This window comes from Pteropus alecto, unplaced genomic scaffold (genome assembly GCF_000325575.1).
Source record: "Pteropus alecto unplaced genomic scaffold, ASM32557v1 scaffold95, whole genome shotgun sequence".
NCBI lineage: Eukaryota > Metazoa > Chordata > Mammalia > Chiroptera > Pteropodidae > Pteropus > Pteropus alecto.
In genome coordinates this window covers 12,505,362-12,520,094 of record NW_006441071.1, presented here as the reverse complement: position 1 = coordinate 12,520,094, position 14,733 = coordinate 12,505,362, and the positions used below count along the sequence as shown (strand labels likewise).

The 14,733-nt window shown below is 34.7% G+C and overlaps 1 long non-coding RNA gene across 1 annotated transcript in view; it reads right to left on the bottom strand.

Annotated features, from left to right (window-relative positions):
* Positions 1–13,580, bottom strand: part of LOC112485000 — an 18,346-nt gene extending 4,766 nt beyond the window's left edge. The window contains exons 1-2 of the long non-coding RNA XR_003048328.1: positions 13,480–13,580; positions 819–1,036 (exon numbers count right to left, since the gene is read on the bottom strand). This is a non-coding gene — a long non-coding RNA (uncharacterized LOC112485000). The remainder of the gene's footprint in view (positions 1–818; positions 1,037–13,479) is intronic.
* Positions 13,581–14,733: the final 1,153 nt, after the last annotated feature.

Genomic DNA, 14,733 nt, shown 5'->3' with positions numbered 1-14,733 from the left:
ATTCCTGCTAAAAAACCTGGCAAAGAGCCTGCTTCTTATTTCCTAGGGACAAAATGGCATAAATTTTACACTGAGAGATGAAAGAGAATTGAATCCAGATACAAACAGTAGCTCTCAATCACTTGGCAACTGGCCTTTTTTTTCCTCTCTCACTCTTTCTTCAGTAGGTAGACAAACATGGTTAACCCTCACAGCCTGAATAGAATTGAGTATACAGACAGATGTTTAGATAATTGCTAATGTAAGCCAACTTTTAGTTAAAAATTTACAAGAAGGAAGTATTTATAAATACAATATTTCTACTGCCAAATAATTTGTGGAACATCAGAGGTGGTGGTATAACACTGGAAGCCATTCATTCCTCTGTCGTCTTCCATTCATAGTTATTCTCCAAGTGTTTATTTTGACTTACTGCTCCTAAAAATGTGAGGGGAAAAGAAACCCTGTCCATTTCTGAAACCAATGGTAAATGCAAACTCTGTGGTTGACAAGACTTGGCATGGTGAAGAAATGGATCCCTGACAAGAATGGAGATTGGGAATTTCCAAATCTGCTACATTCCAGCGGATGAAGGAATAGTCAGAAGTGATGAGTGGTTTCCCAATGGGAAGAAAACTGTTGAGATATACTGACCACAAAAAGAAAATTTTCAAAATTTCCAGTTATGTTACTTTAGATTGCTTTCTATCTCTGGGAAATCCCTCTTACCAGCACTAAAAGTGGTTTCTAAGGGGAAAAAAAGAGAGAGAGAGAGAGAGAGAGAGAGAAAGAAGATGCCACTTTGGAAGATGTCATGGCTTCATCCTTCAAATACTCACATGGGGAATGTGCAGCAGTTTCCTTGTTAGGAAATTCTGTTCAAAACATCTGTTCTTCTGTACATGCAGACTGGAACTCTCCTGAGAGCCAGGTGATGATAAACCCATCACCTGACAGTAGTTCACTTAGGAGGTGTCCCAGGAAAAGTTGCTGAACTCAGAAGCCAGCGAATCACATGGGTATTTCCGACTGAGCTCCAAACCCTGAGGCAAAGCACCTAAATATTGGAATTGCAAGCTATTTATTCCTTATACATTTCTCTGCAGATGATTTTATAACATGATGGGATTATTTTGTTAATGGCTATGCTACATCTCTTGGAAAAAGTAGTCTATTAATATATAGGACATTATTATTATATGGTGTTGAGATTAAGACTCATTACTTAATGAAATTTAGTAAGTTAAGAAAAAGTATGCAATTCACATAGGCATAATGTAATAGTCATTTGAAAAATCTTTAATTTGAATAATTGCTTGAAAAGGTCACTAATTTAAGACTAGATTCATTTTACTATTGTAACCTGGAAAATAGAGAGAAGGTATGCCAGTTTTTATAACCTAAGAATTACATGCCATCTGTGAATGATCTCATATTTTAAAATAACTTATTGCAAGTGAAATATTGTAAATTATTAAAGATCACTAGCCCATTCTAAAGGTAGGTGCTTTCCCTGAGTATGTCTAATTTCCAGGCTTTTGAAGAGGAAGCTATTGGGTTTATTTATTTTATTAAAAAATAATATTTATTCTGTTCTCTAACTAAAAAGTAATGCATGTTCATTGAAGAGCATTAGAAACATTAAAAAACAGGGGTGGGGCGAGGATAAGGATCACCTTTAGTTCTTTAGAGATAATTCCTATTAATATTTCACCATTAACATTTGTTACCTAGTTGATTTTTCCTTTTTTTTATATATATATATTTTAAATTAGAAAAGATATATACTCATCATAAAAAATTGAGACAATATAGACAAAATTTGGAAGTCATCTTGTTATGGGCTGAATTTTATCCCTCCTCAAGTCATGTTGAGTCCCAGTACTTCTGAATGTGACTCTTTGGAAACAGGGCCTTTAAAATGTGATTAAGTTAAAATGAGGCTGTTAGGGTGGAGTGTAATCCTATCTGACTGGTGTCCTTATAAGAAGAGGAAATATGGACACATAGAGAGACGCCAGGGATACATACACAGAGAAAAAGCCATGTGAGGACAAGCCAAGGAGAGAAGCCTCAAAAGAAATCTGTGGACACCTGTATCTTCTAGCATACAAAACCATGAGAAAATAAGTTTCTGTTGATTAAGCCACTTAGTCTGGGTATTTTGTTATGGCAGCTCTAGCAGACTAATACATACCCTTTACCTTTTATCCCACTGTTCTCCCCAAGAGTAACCATGACTAACACTATTCTTCCATACTTATTTCCTAAGCTTTTGCACATGGAATCATATAGAGAAAGTTTCTTTGTTTACACGGATGGGATTATACTATAAATATTGCTCTGTAACTTGTTTTTTTTCATTTAACAAGAATATCATAGATAACTTTCCATACCAGTACATATAGAGAACTACCTACCACATACTTTTTGAAGACTGCATGGCTCCATTGTATGATTGTATCATGAGTTATTTTCACTATTACATTACTGATGAGCATTTAGATTGTTTTCATTTTTTTCTATATTACCATCAATGCTGCAATAAACATCTTTTTACATTTGTGGTTTACATTTGTGGACTTATGAGCTAATATGTAAGAATAATCCCAGAATTAGAATTACTGGGTCAAAGAGCACATGTCTTTAAAATTGCCTTTCATTAAAGCTTAACCAATTTCCAGCCCTGTTGACATATATAAGACTCAATGTTTCCTCATTTAGGCTTTTCTTTTCCTGTTTATACGTATGAGTGTATGGATTTACATAGATAAATAGGCTTTTAAAAAATAACATTAAGATTGTACTATAAGAATTGTTTTGAAATCTCCCTTTAGTTTTTTAGTCATAAGCATGTTTAGTCTTCAATTTCAGTCTTTCTGTAGAGTCATTCTTTTGGGGCACCTCTTGCATACATCAACAGGTATTATTACTAGCTCTGAATATTGGAACTTGTGGATTAGAACCAACCTAAACATACATCTGAAGGATTTGTCTCCTGGACGGAGGCAGAAATGAGACTTCTCTTTTCCTAGAAATCAATCAACAAATTCTTTGAAATAGTTTGCTTAGGTGTCCCTCTGAAAGTTAAATTCTAGTTTTCTTTTGGAACCTAGTTAAATGATTTAAATGGCATTCAAACTCAATAGGCCCATTAAGTATTTGTTAAATTGCATTGGAGTGTGTATTAGTCTGCTTGTCTGCCATAACAAAATACCATAAACTAGGTTGTTTAAAGAACAGAAATTTATTTTTTCACAGTTCTGGAGGCTGGAAGTCTGAGATCAGGGCACTGTCATGGTAGATGTCTGGTGAGAACTTTTCCCCAGGTTGTAGATAGCCAGCTTCTTGCTATATCTTCACAATGCCTCTTTTTTGTGCATATGTGTGTGAGGGGTGGGGCAGCAAGCAAGGAGCTCTGGATATTTTTTTTTTTGTAAGAACACTAATTCTATCGGATCACGGTCCTACCCTTATGACCTCATTTAACCTTACTTCTCCAAATATAGGAGGACCCTTCTCCAAATATAGCCACACTGGGGGTTAAAGCTTCAACATAGGAATTTTAGGGGGACACAAACCTTCAGTTCATACAGAATATGTCTGTAGTTAAGCCAGGGTTAGTACTACAGATTTTTTTGAGGGAATTTGACCCTATGGGAGTTCTTCTCAAGACTATGAAGTGAGACCAACTAATGTGGTTGGTTTAATGTCTCCTTTTTTACTATCTCATTTAGAATACTGTTCTACAAAGTTGTAAGAAAAATGATCAGAAAATAAAGTGAATTGAAAGCTTCATTGTTATACTTGTGGAAAATTTAATTCAATTCAACAGATATTTGTTGATCTCTTACTGTATATAAGATATTATGCAGTACATTGGGAACAGTAGAAAGAGATCAACATAATGGCTGCCTTCAAATGCTCATGCTTTTTTCATGTTCAGCAGTTAACAAACTTAGCATCAAATCATCTGGGAAATAGTTTAAAATATTCATATTTGACACAATCATCTTGAAAAACTTTTTAGCAGTATCTACTAAAGCTAACTATATGACTATTCTTTGACCCAGCAATTTCATTTCTATATATGTACCCAATAGAAGTACATATATATGTGTGTACCAAAAGACATATGTAAGGTAAGAATGTTCATTGCAGCACTTTTTGTCAGAGCCCCTAATTGGAAAGAACCTAATTGTCCAACAACAGAGCAGCAATGAGAATGAATAAACCACAAATATAATGACAACATACATTTCATAAATATGTTGAACAAAGAAAGCCTAACAGAAAAGTATATCTAGTTCCATTTATATGAAGTTTTTAAAAAGGCAAAACCAATCTATGCTATTCAAAGTCAAGATATTGGCTAATTTTGTGGGAAAGAGGCAAAGTCTAGAAAAAGAACATGAAAGAAATTCTGGTATTCTAGTATTTTCTGTTTCTTGCTATGACCAGTTTCTGGGACATAGAACATAGTTGTTCATTGTGTGAAAATGCTTCAAGTCATACACTTATTATGTTTACATTTTTCTGTATTTATGCTGTCCATCATTAAAAATGTTACAGATTTGTAAGCCCTATCTCAGACCTACCGAATCAGAATATCTACCTAATTTAACTATCTATACAAGGGGCTCAGGAATCTATATTTGAAAAGTAACCCAAGAATCCTGGTGCATTTGGATTCAGGTTTTAGGCAACTGCTGCTTTTGTGAAGACAGCATTTTAGTTCTCCTTCCCAAGACTTTAGCTCTCCTTTATACTGGTAGTAGGAACCATTGAACACACTAGGAGATCATTATGGAGACGTTCAGAGAAAGCCATTGGTAGCCTACTACATTGACTGCCATTATCTAGATGGTACGTGCTCAAAAAGAAATTGACTTTTCCTCAGAACAGTGTAAAGAGATGAATGAGCAAGAGAGGGATTTGGCAGAATTTACTTAGGAGACTAGATTGTCATGTTTTTACACTAAATTGTCATTTTGGAGCAAACAAGAAAAGTGCAGCTGCAAAGTAAATGGGATCAGAGGAATGTACCATGTATTTCATAAGGATTTTTCCTAAATGCTAGCAAATTAGTTGTGTTACTTTGGTTTCTTATCATTCATGAAATCGTGTTGAGTAAAGAAAGGAACAGATGTCACTTTTGTGAATATGTTAAAGGAGAGAAAATATGATAATAGTCATGAATCAGAGGAAAAACATTATTTGACAATCATAGTACATTTCGCTTCTTATATCAAGGAAAGAACTTTGGGTATCAAGGAGACACTGAACATTATCAGATTCTAGATTCTATTTGAATCTTTCCCTCTTTCTTCTGCTGGAGTTCGCCAATGAGATGGTCACTAACAAATTATAGAGACACTCTGCAAATTTGAGTGTAAAGTATCATAACTATTGGATAGAGTCCTCCAATTTAAGGTAGAAAGAACCATAGTCAAGTGTTATTCAAACTTTTTTGACTATGATCCTCTATAAGAAATATATTTTATGTTGTGACCTAACACAAACACACCCCACACTGAAACAAAGATTGATCAAAAATACTTATCTTACTACATGTGGGTAACTCTGCTTTTTATTCTCTATTATTCTAATACTGTACATAGTATAGCACTAATACTTTAAATATATTTATGTTCTACTATTCTATTTGATTTCTTAAAATATAATGGTTATGGTTCATTAAATTGATTTCATAACCCACTGATGGCTTGTGAGAAGCAGTTTGAAAAACACTAAACTGCATCTACTCCAATTCCAGGAATTGAGGCACAAAGAAGCTAAGTCACTTACCCAATGACACACAGAAAAGAATCAAAATGGAGAGACCCATTAAACCCACCGCTTTTCCTCACAATGCAACTCAGTTATTTCTGAAACATTAATTTATATAATTGCATGGACTCACCACATTCAGGTAGCTCTCATTTACATTGGACTGAATTCATATTTCTATAATTTGATAGTCTGTAAACTGCCCTCAGAGAGAGCCATTCATTGGGCCACAGTTTTAGTGAAACTGGTGAAAACAAAATTTTTTTCAGATCCTAGTCAAGATGGAATATATATATGGTGGAGCTATTGAGGGCTCAGGATTTGGAGTCACACAGACATGGGTATAAGTCCCAGCTCCAGTCCTCTCTGGGCAAGAACCTTTTCTATGACTCAACTTCCTCAACTTTAAAGGAGGATTAATAATGATAATGATAACACCAACCGTGCAGAGTTATACCGATTGGGTGAAGTCATTCATGTGAAGTATATGTGTGTTACACAACGTCTCAAGCATGGTAAGTACTCAGTATATATTGACATTATGATGCTGATGGTCATTAAGGAAGTTTAGTCCCAGGGAAAATGATGCAGTCCTGGAGACAGAATCCTGAAAATCCAGGAGAAACCAATAGGAACTACCTACAATTAAATCCAAAAAGAGGGGACTCTACTTGGTTTCCATCGATTTCCAAGTCCATGGGGCATACAAAAGATACTAACAAATCCATATGTGGAAATTATGTCAATTTACGGTAGAAACGATAATAGCAATCAATTAACAAAAGATAGATTTAAATATGAACTTGCATAAGAGCTCAGTGATAAAAATTCATTATCAATGCTCAACTCAGAATGCACTGGATTTGAAGAGAGATTTGACTTTCTTAAACTGGCAAATTGTAGCAGGTGGCTCGCTTCTGTTGCTGTCACCTTTCAGGGCAAATGATACCAAGACATCCGCTAGCTAGAAGGCTCAGACCTCTTGCTAATGGCTCAACCGCTTCCTTTCTTCCTCCCACTTTATTACACTTCTTCATAAGCACAAAGCTCCAGAAGTGGCTACCTGTAGTGTGTCTGTGTCTAGTTGCCTGTATAGATGGAGAACCTAATAACAAACCTTCTATAACTGTAAGAATTTCAAACCGAAGATAGAATAGATATTGCATGAACTAGCTGTATCTTTATCATTTAAAGGAAAATCCAAGCCTTAGAAAAGAGATTCTTATATAGGCCCAGGGGCTCTGAGCTTTTCTACTCTGACACACTGTGATAAGAAACATGAGTGCATCTGTAGAAAATACTCAGCTTTGGCCATTGAGACAAATTTCATCACAATAAAAGAAGCAGATAATCCAAGTGCTCTCAACCTGAGCAATTTTGGACAAAGACAAAAATAGTCTGGGTAGGAGTTAAAGGAAGTCCAGTATGCACAAATATTGTCTTTAGAAGTCAGTGATCCAAGGTCAATAGTGTTGCTAGAGTGCCTATCTTCTGACGGTAGATTCTGCAGCAGGAGGGTCCCCTGCCCCCCTGACCCTTCTCATGAAGGATGAACTCTCCCTTCTTGGGTAATGACAGCCCTCCACTGGGTCTTTGCAAATGTTAGCTCAGAGAATCCTCACCACATCCCTCATTTTACAGACAAAGTAGTGAGGTTAAGTGACCCTTTAGGAGCAGAAATAAGGTTAGAAGCCAAACATGACAGAATCCGAACCCCATGATGAAGCCTAGCAGGGGTAAGTGAGCACAGAGGTGTCAGAGTCAGATGCTTGGTATTCATATCCCAGCCCCACTTCTTACTAGCTGAGGATCTTGGGATATTTTCTTAATCTCAGTTTTTCTATGTGTAGGATGAAGATCATAATAGTAACTACCTTAAAGCACTGTTTAATCATGTGAGACAAAGCATGTAAATCCCTTAATACAATATTTGACACATTGAAACTGTGCAAAAACATTACCTATTATGTTCTTCCATCTTTCTGGGGCTTTGAAAACTGAACTGTCCAAACTGCTATCCTCAGTCTCTAAGATCTCTTAAGTAGATCATTGCAGGTATATTGCTGCTTGCTTTCTGGTTCTGGGCATATAATATGCCGAAATAAAATATTTCAATCTTTTGGAAAAAAGAAAACTACATGCAAAACATTAATTCTTGTAGACAATATGAATTTCTCTTGTGCTGTTCTCTTTAAAATAGCCTTCTGATCACATACAACCACCACTGCCCCATTGAACTGGGTAACTGACAGGTGAAAATATCAATTTGCACCAAGAAGGCTTTTTACATTTTTAGTATGCTTACCATTGCTTCAGTCCATCATTTATGATAAATCACCTGGTAATGATATTCCCAATGTTGGTGTAACGGAGCATCTTGGCAGTGACAGAGCTGGGGCTCAGGTAAAAATCTCAACATCAGAAGACTCATAAAAAGGGTGCTAATTTCTTACAAAGAAAATTTCATGTTAAATACTTAAAGTCAGACAGTATATTCTGTATTTTTATTATTATTATTATTTTAGTGTACTCAGAAATCCTGGAACAGTGCTAGTATACACTAGGCACCCAAAGAAAAATTTAGAGTAAAATTTGTTGCTGATTTCATTCTCTTGTGGCCTAAAAGCTTGGAGTGCTTAATAGCAGACTATGGTTTCTCCTTGCAAACCATCAAATTCTTCTCTGCTATGACTCATACTAACAGGAAGACTGATGAAATATCTTGTCAGCAGTAACTGAAATGTGTACTTTTCTTTATTACTTAAAAGTGCAATGGATTCACTAATACTGAAATCAGATATGGCCAAGGCTGAATGATGACGGGAAAGTGAAACATTTCTTAGAGGACTATTGTGACACTAGCTTCTTCCCTTTTTATTCATCAAAGAACGATTGTAAGTGTAGTAACAATTATACAGTGGGTTGGTTTTCTGAAAAATGTGTCTGACTGCTTTGTAGACACTTTCAGGTGAGTTACAATTACTCGACACTAGCAATAAATGATCTACAACAGGCTTTCACATTTTTAATGTAGAACAAATATAAAATATCTGGAAAATTCACTAATTAGGTAAAATTACCCTCTCTCTCTCAACCACAGTATCCCTATGAGTTTTGGGAGGTTTGCTTTGTTTACTAGTGTGTGATAGACAAGAACTTTTATTACCCTCTGAGAATTTGAAACTGTATTGAGATTGGAGTGTGCAAGGGGAAAAATGACATCACCACATTTTTATTTCTCTTGAGAAGCCAGTGAGTAATCTGGGTGTGTCGGTTTTGCTGGAGTTTTGATCTAAGAGCATTTTCTTCTTTGAGATTCTTATTCCAAATATGATAAGTTATTGCTTAGATAATTTTTCTGTAATAAACTATAAAATCAGAGATATGAAATAAAAACTGTCATATCAATGTCTTTGATTTTGATCCAGCAGCTAAACTGGGGTTTAAGAGATACGATTTTGTATTGCTTTGCCTACTCTTCTGTCTTCCTGCCTTCTTTCCTCTCCCCACTCCTATGATTTTAGGCTAAAGGGGAAGAAAGTGAGAGAAAAAACCGACCTAGGCATTGTACAAACCACATCTTATTTAATCCATACAGCTCTCCATGAGAGCTGCTATTATTGTCCTATTTTCCTGATATGAACACTGAGACACAGAGATTGTAAGTGTGGAGCCTGATTTCAACCCAGTTCTATTTAATACCCAAATGTTCACTCTTTTCAAACATAGAATGCGCTCAGTAAATATTTGTTCACTTCTGATTCCTCATTCCCACACCACAGAGGACATGGCTGAGTTAGACACAAAACTCAGGGCCTCCTCAGACACTTTGGCACCAGGCTTAACAAAAGGGAAAAGAAGAACTTCTGATTTTAGGAGAGAAGAAAGGAAGGGGGGAAGGAAAACAGAAAAGAAGAAAAGCAAAATAGAGATGAGGCCAAGAAAAGAAAAAGGGAGAATATGTAGAGATTGGGAAAGGAAGAATTAAATAAGTCCTGTATGGAATGCCTGCTACACTTGGGTTATTTTGTTTCCTAGTTTTTTCACTGGATTTCCCCCCAATACTGAATATTTTGTTCGAGAATTTTTACCATTTTGAAATTTAAAGAATTCAGACAAGATGAGTTAGCCATGGAAAGGAGTGAAAAAAAGAGGCTCAAATTACTTGCGTTCACCAACATTTTCTGACCCCTTCTTCTTCCCCTCCCTCTTTAATTTGTTCTCCATCTCTTACCCATACCCTCTAACTGTATTCAAGTCAGTACTTATTGTGTACCTACTCTACCCAAGATATTGTGGGGATGCAATATAAAGAGAGGCAATAAGATACGCACACAAATAATTTGATACAAAAAGTAATAGTATAGTTGAATAGAGATAGAATGTACTGTGAGTATTGTTAGGGATCCCTTTCTATCAAAGAGGATAAGGATCTAATAAGCTAATTCGCAATGAGGTTCTGGTGACAAAGAGTGGCAGGTGGGGGAAAAAGATATTGATAGGGGCACTGAAGTAAGTAGAAGTTTTTATGCCTCCATTTCAAATCTTAGTTCTCATAAAACATATTTCAGGCCAAGCTGGTGGCCAACCCTGAGTCCTAAGAATTGACTTTATTTTATATTCTTATTGGTTATTGCTAGGGTAGGAAAATTAATAATTTTTGTGTTGTCTATCTTGTCTTATTCCAGCACCTAGGACTTCCACTACTATGTTGAATAGGACTGGTGAGAGGACATTATTGCCTTGTCCTAATCTTTGGGGAAAAACATCTGGTTTCTCACCATTAAGTATGATGTTACATGTAGATTTTTGTAAATGTTGTTTATCAAGTTGAGGAAGTTTCCCTATTCCTATTTTGCTGAGAGTTGTTGTTGTTTTAATTATAAATCTATTGGATTTTGTCTAATGCTTTTTCTGCCTCTATTGATATGGTTATGTGATTTTCCCCCCCTTTGGCTTGTTGGTGTACTGGCTTATACTGAATTGTGTGGATTTTTAAAAATGTGTTTTTACTTAGGTAAAATTTCCAAATGGTGAAATACACAAATGTTAAGTTTGCAATTAAATGAATTTTATAAACGGATAGTCATGAAATTAACACTCCAATCAAAATATAGGACATTTTCTTTATCTCAGAATCATTCCCTTGTGTTCTGATTAATCTCTACTGGCAACCAGTATTCTTATTTCTATCACTTGAACTTCATAGGGATAATAGTGTTTGGTATCTGAATTTTGTTGTTCAACATAATGTTTTTAGATTCAGTCACTAGTCTCTACTAGTCTTTAGGTGACTTTTGGGTAGATATATATTTAACTTTTATTTCTCTTGAGTAAATTGCTAGGAGTGGAATTGGGTAGGTATATATTTAACTTTTTAAGAAATTATTTTATTTTGTCATTTTAATTCCTGTATTGGCTTTTTAGCTCTATCTCTTTATATCACTTTTTAAATGTTTGCTCTAGGCATTACAATATATATCATTAATTTATCACAGTCTGCTTAGAAGTATCAATTCACATAAAAAGAATCTTACAGAGTTCATTTATTCATCTATTAAGCTGTAGTTATATATTTTACATCTACTTATGTAATAATTTTTACAATGTAATTTCATTATTTTTGCTTTAAATTATCAGTTATCTTTCACAAAAATTGAGAGGAAAAAAATTACCTTTTTTTTGCACTTGCATATTAACCATTTCAGGCACTCTTTATTCCTTCCTGTTGATTCACACTACATCTGATATTATTTTCTTCCAATCTGAAGAACTTCTGTTAGCATCTTATATAGTTCCGGTCTTCTGGCAATGGGTTCTTTAAGGTTTTCTTTATCTGAGAATGTTTTTAGTTCTTTCTCGGTTTTAAAGCCTATTTCACTGGATATCAAATTTTGAAGTGAGAGGTATTTTTTTGTTTTGTTTTCCCCAACACTTAGAAAATGTTACAACATTATTTTCTGGCCTCCCCTCTTTTTACTGTTCTTTACTGTTCTTACTTCTGTAAGTTTATATTTTTCACTAAATTTGTAAAATTACTGACCATTATTACTTCAAATATTTCTCTGTCCCACTCTTTTACTAATCCCCGTGGGAATTTAATTTCACTAATATTATTCTTTTAGATATTGTCCCACATATAACTGAGCCTCTATTATTTTTTTCTGCTTTTTTTGGTGTGTCTTTCTTCACACCGAATAATTTCTATTGATTCATCTGTACATATATTAACCCTTTCTTCTGGAGTCTATTAAGTACACCTAGTAAAATTTTCATTTTAGATATATACTTTTCTGTTCTGAAATTTCGGCTTGATTGTTTTTTATAGTTTATAGTTTTCTGCTGAAAATTTCCATCTTTCACTCATTATATTCACTTTTCCCTTTGCATCCTTAAATATATTTATGACAGCTGCTTTAAAATCATCATCTATAATTCAACAACTGGGTCATTTAATTTCATTTTCTATTAATTTTTTAAAATTATTATTATAGATCACATTTCCTGCTTAGTTGCTTGCTTAGTAACTTCTTTAAAACTCTGTGCTGGACTTGTGGATTATATGTTGTCAGAGAAACTGCATTATTTTATCATCCTTTAAAGGATGATAAAAAAATAAAGGATGTTGAATTTTGTTGTAGTGGGCAGTTAAATTACTCACAGAACTTTTAGTCCTGTCAGGATTGGTTTTACTCTCAGTTACAGTAGGTCTGTTTCCATTTTGAAATAAGCCTTAGGGCATGACTCTTATTCTAGGATGTCCTCCTTATGTCTAAGGTAGCTAAACAATTTCATTACCAAGTGAAGTCTCTTAACACTGGATGGGCCAGAAACCAAATATCTCCAAGTACTTCAATTCACACAGTCCCACAGCAGGTTATTCTAAACTTTGTAGAGTCACTCCTTGCATATGTGCTTCCAAGTTGTTTGCCAAGGACTCATGATAAATTCCCATTTAAACTTCTGTCTTCTCTCATGCCCCAGCCATCTTTCTTCTCCAGTATTCTGTCCTACATATTTCAACTTCTCAGAGGTCTGAAAACGAACCTCTGCTATCAGTTCGTTGACACCACTGCCATGCTTGGGTTCCCCACTTCCTCATCTCAAAACAGAAAGCCAGTGAACTTGATCATTGAGTTCATTGTGTATATTTTCTTTGTCTCAAACGTCACAGTGTTGTGCTGTATGTTGTTTGATGTCTGAAAACAGTTACTTCCTCTTTTTTCTAGTTTTATTGTTGTTTTTGGCAAAAAGGCAAATCTGGTACCATTTACTCTATCATGGCTTTTTAAAAGTTGTTGTTTTCCATAATTTCTGTTGTTTATGCATGATTGTCAAGAAGTCATCTGTTCAGATTTAAAATTTTTTCCAATTTGAGGGTTTATGTGTGTGAGTACATGTTATATGTGATAAATTCTTGTAAACACTACATAGGTGTTTGAAAAGTATTTGTATTCTCTGTGCATCAAATAAAAGGTCCAAATTTGTCTACTCGAACTTCTAAATTCTAAATCTAAATGAAGAAATTGTATATTTTACATTCTTATTTATTATTTTCTTGTAACAGCTTTATTGAGATACAATTCACAAACCATATAATTCACCCATTTAAAGTATATAATTCAATGGGATTTTAGTATATTCACCGAGTTGTGCAACCATCACCACAGTTTTAAAACATTTTCATCATTTCCAAAATAAATCTCTTACCTCTTAGCCATCGTTCCTCAATCTTCTCATTATCCCAGCTCTAGGAAACCAGCAATCTGCTTTCCATCTTGATAGATTTGCCCTATTTTGGACTTTTCATATAAATGGAACTATATGTGATTTTTTATGACTGGCTTCTTCAATTAGCATAATGGTTTCAAGATTAATCCATGTTGTAGTTTGAATCAGTGCTTCATTCCTTTTTATGGTTGAATAATTCCATTGTGTCGATACTACATTTTGTTTAATCATTCATCAGTTAATGCACATTTGGGTTGTTTCCAACTTTCGGCTATTATGAATAATGCCGTCATGAGCTTCATGCACAAGTCTTTGTGTGGACATGTTTCCATTTCTCTTGGGTATATTCTGACAGTGGACTTGATGAGTCATATGATAATGCTATGTTTAACATTTTAAGAAATTGCCAGACTTTTCCCACAGTGGCTGCACCATTTTACATTCTCAACGTGGTGTATATGATTTTCAGTTTTTCCACATCTTTGCCAATACTTGTCATCTGTGGTTTTGATTATAGCCATCTTAGTGTGTGTGAAATAGTCTTATTTATTTTTGACTGTTTGAGTTGTTAATTTGTAAAGTAGTCCTCTTAAGTTCTCCTATCATGTCTCAATAAATTATAGCTCTTTCCGAAAGAGCTATACTCCAGGCATTATACTAAGTATTGCGTGTAGAGTAGTAAACATGGTCCTTTTCTACACAGTGCTGACAATTAACAAGTCAACAAAATTTATGATTTAATAGTAAAAAGGAAACATACGTTAAAATGGTGGAAGATAAACCGTGTGAGTTCTCAAAGGAGTAGCAGGATCCTCATTATTTGGGAACTCTTAGAAATGCAAATTCTCAGGCCCTAGCTCAGATTTATTAAGTCAGAATCTATGGGGGTGGGACCCAGAAATCCATACTTTACAAACCCTTCAAATGATTCTGATGTTTATTAAATTTGAGAACTACTGTTTTAAAACATTCTAATGCCCGAGCCCTTCCCTCCAAAGATTCTGATTTAATTGATCTAGAGTGATGCTGGAGAAAATATTTTTTGAAAAGAATCCCATGATTCTAATATGCAGTTAGAGTTGAGAAATAGTGGGCCAGATAAGGCAAGGTTTTGAGAACCATTGTCAGGAGTATGGATTTTATTCTAAATGCAATGGAAGTCTTTAAAAAGGTTTAAGCAGATAAATTCCATGATCTGATTTGTGTTTTAAAAAGATGTCTTAAACAAAACAA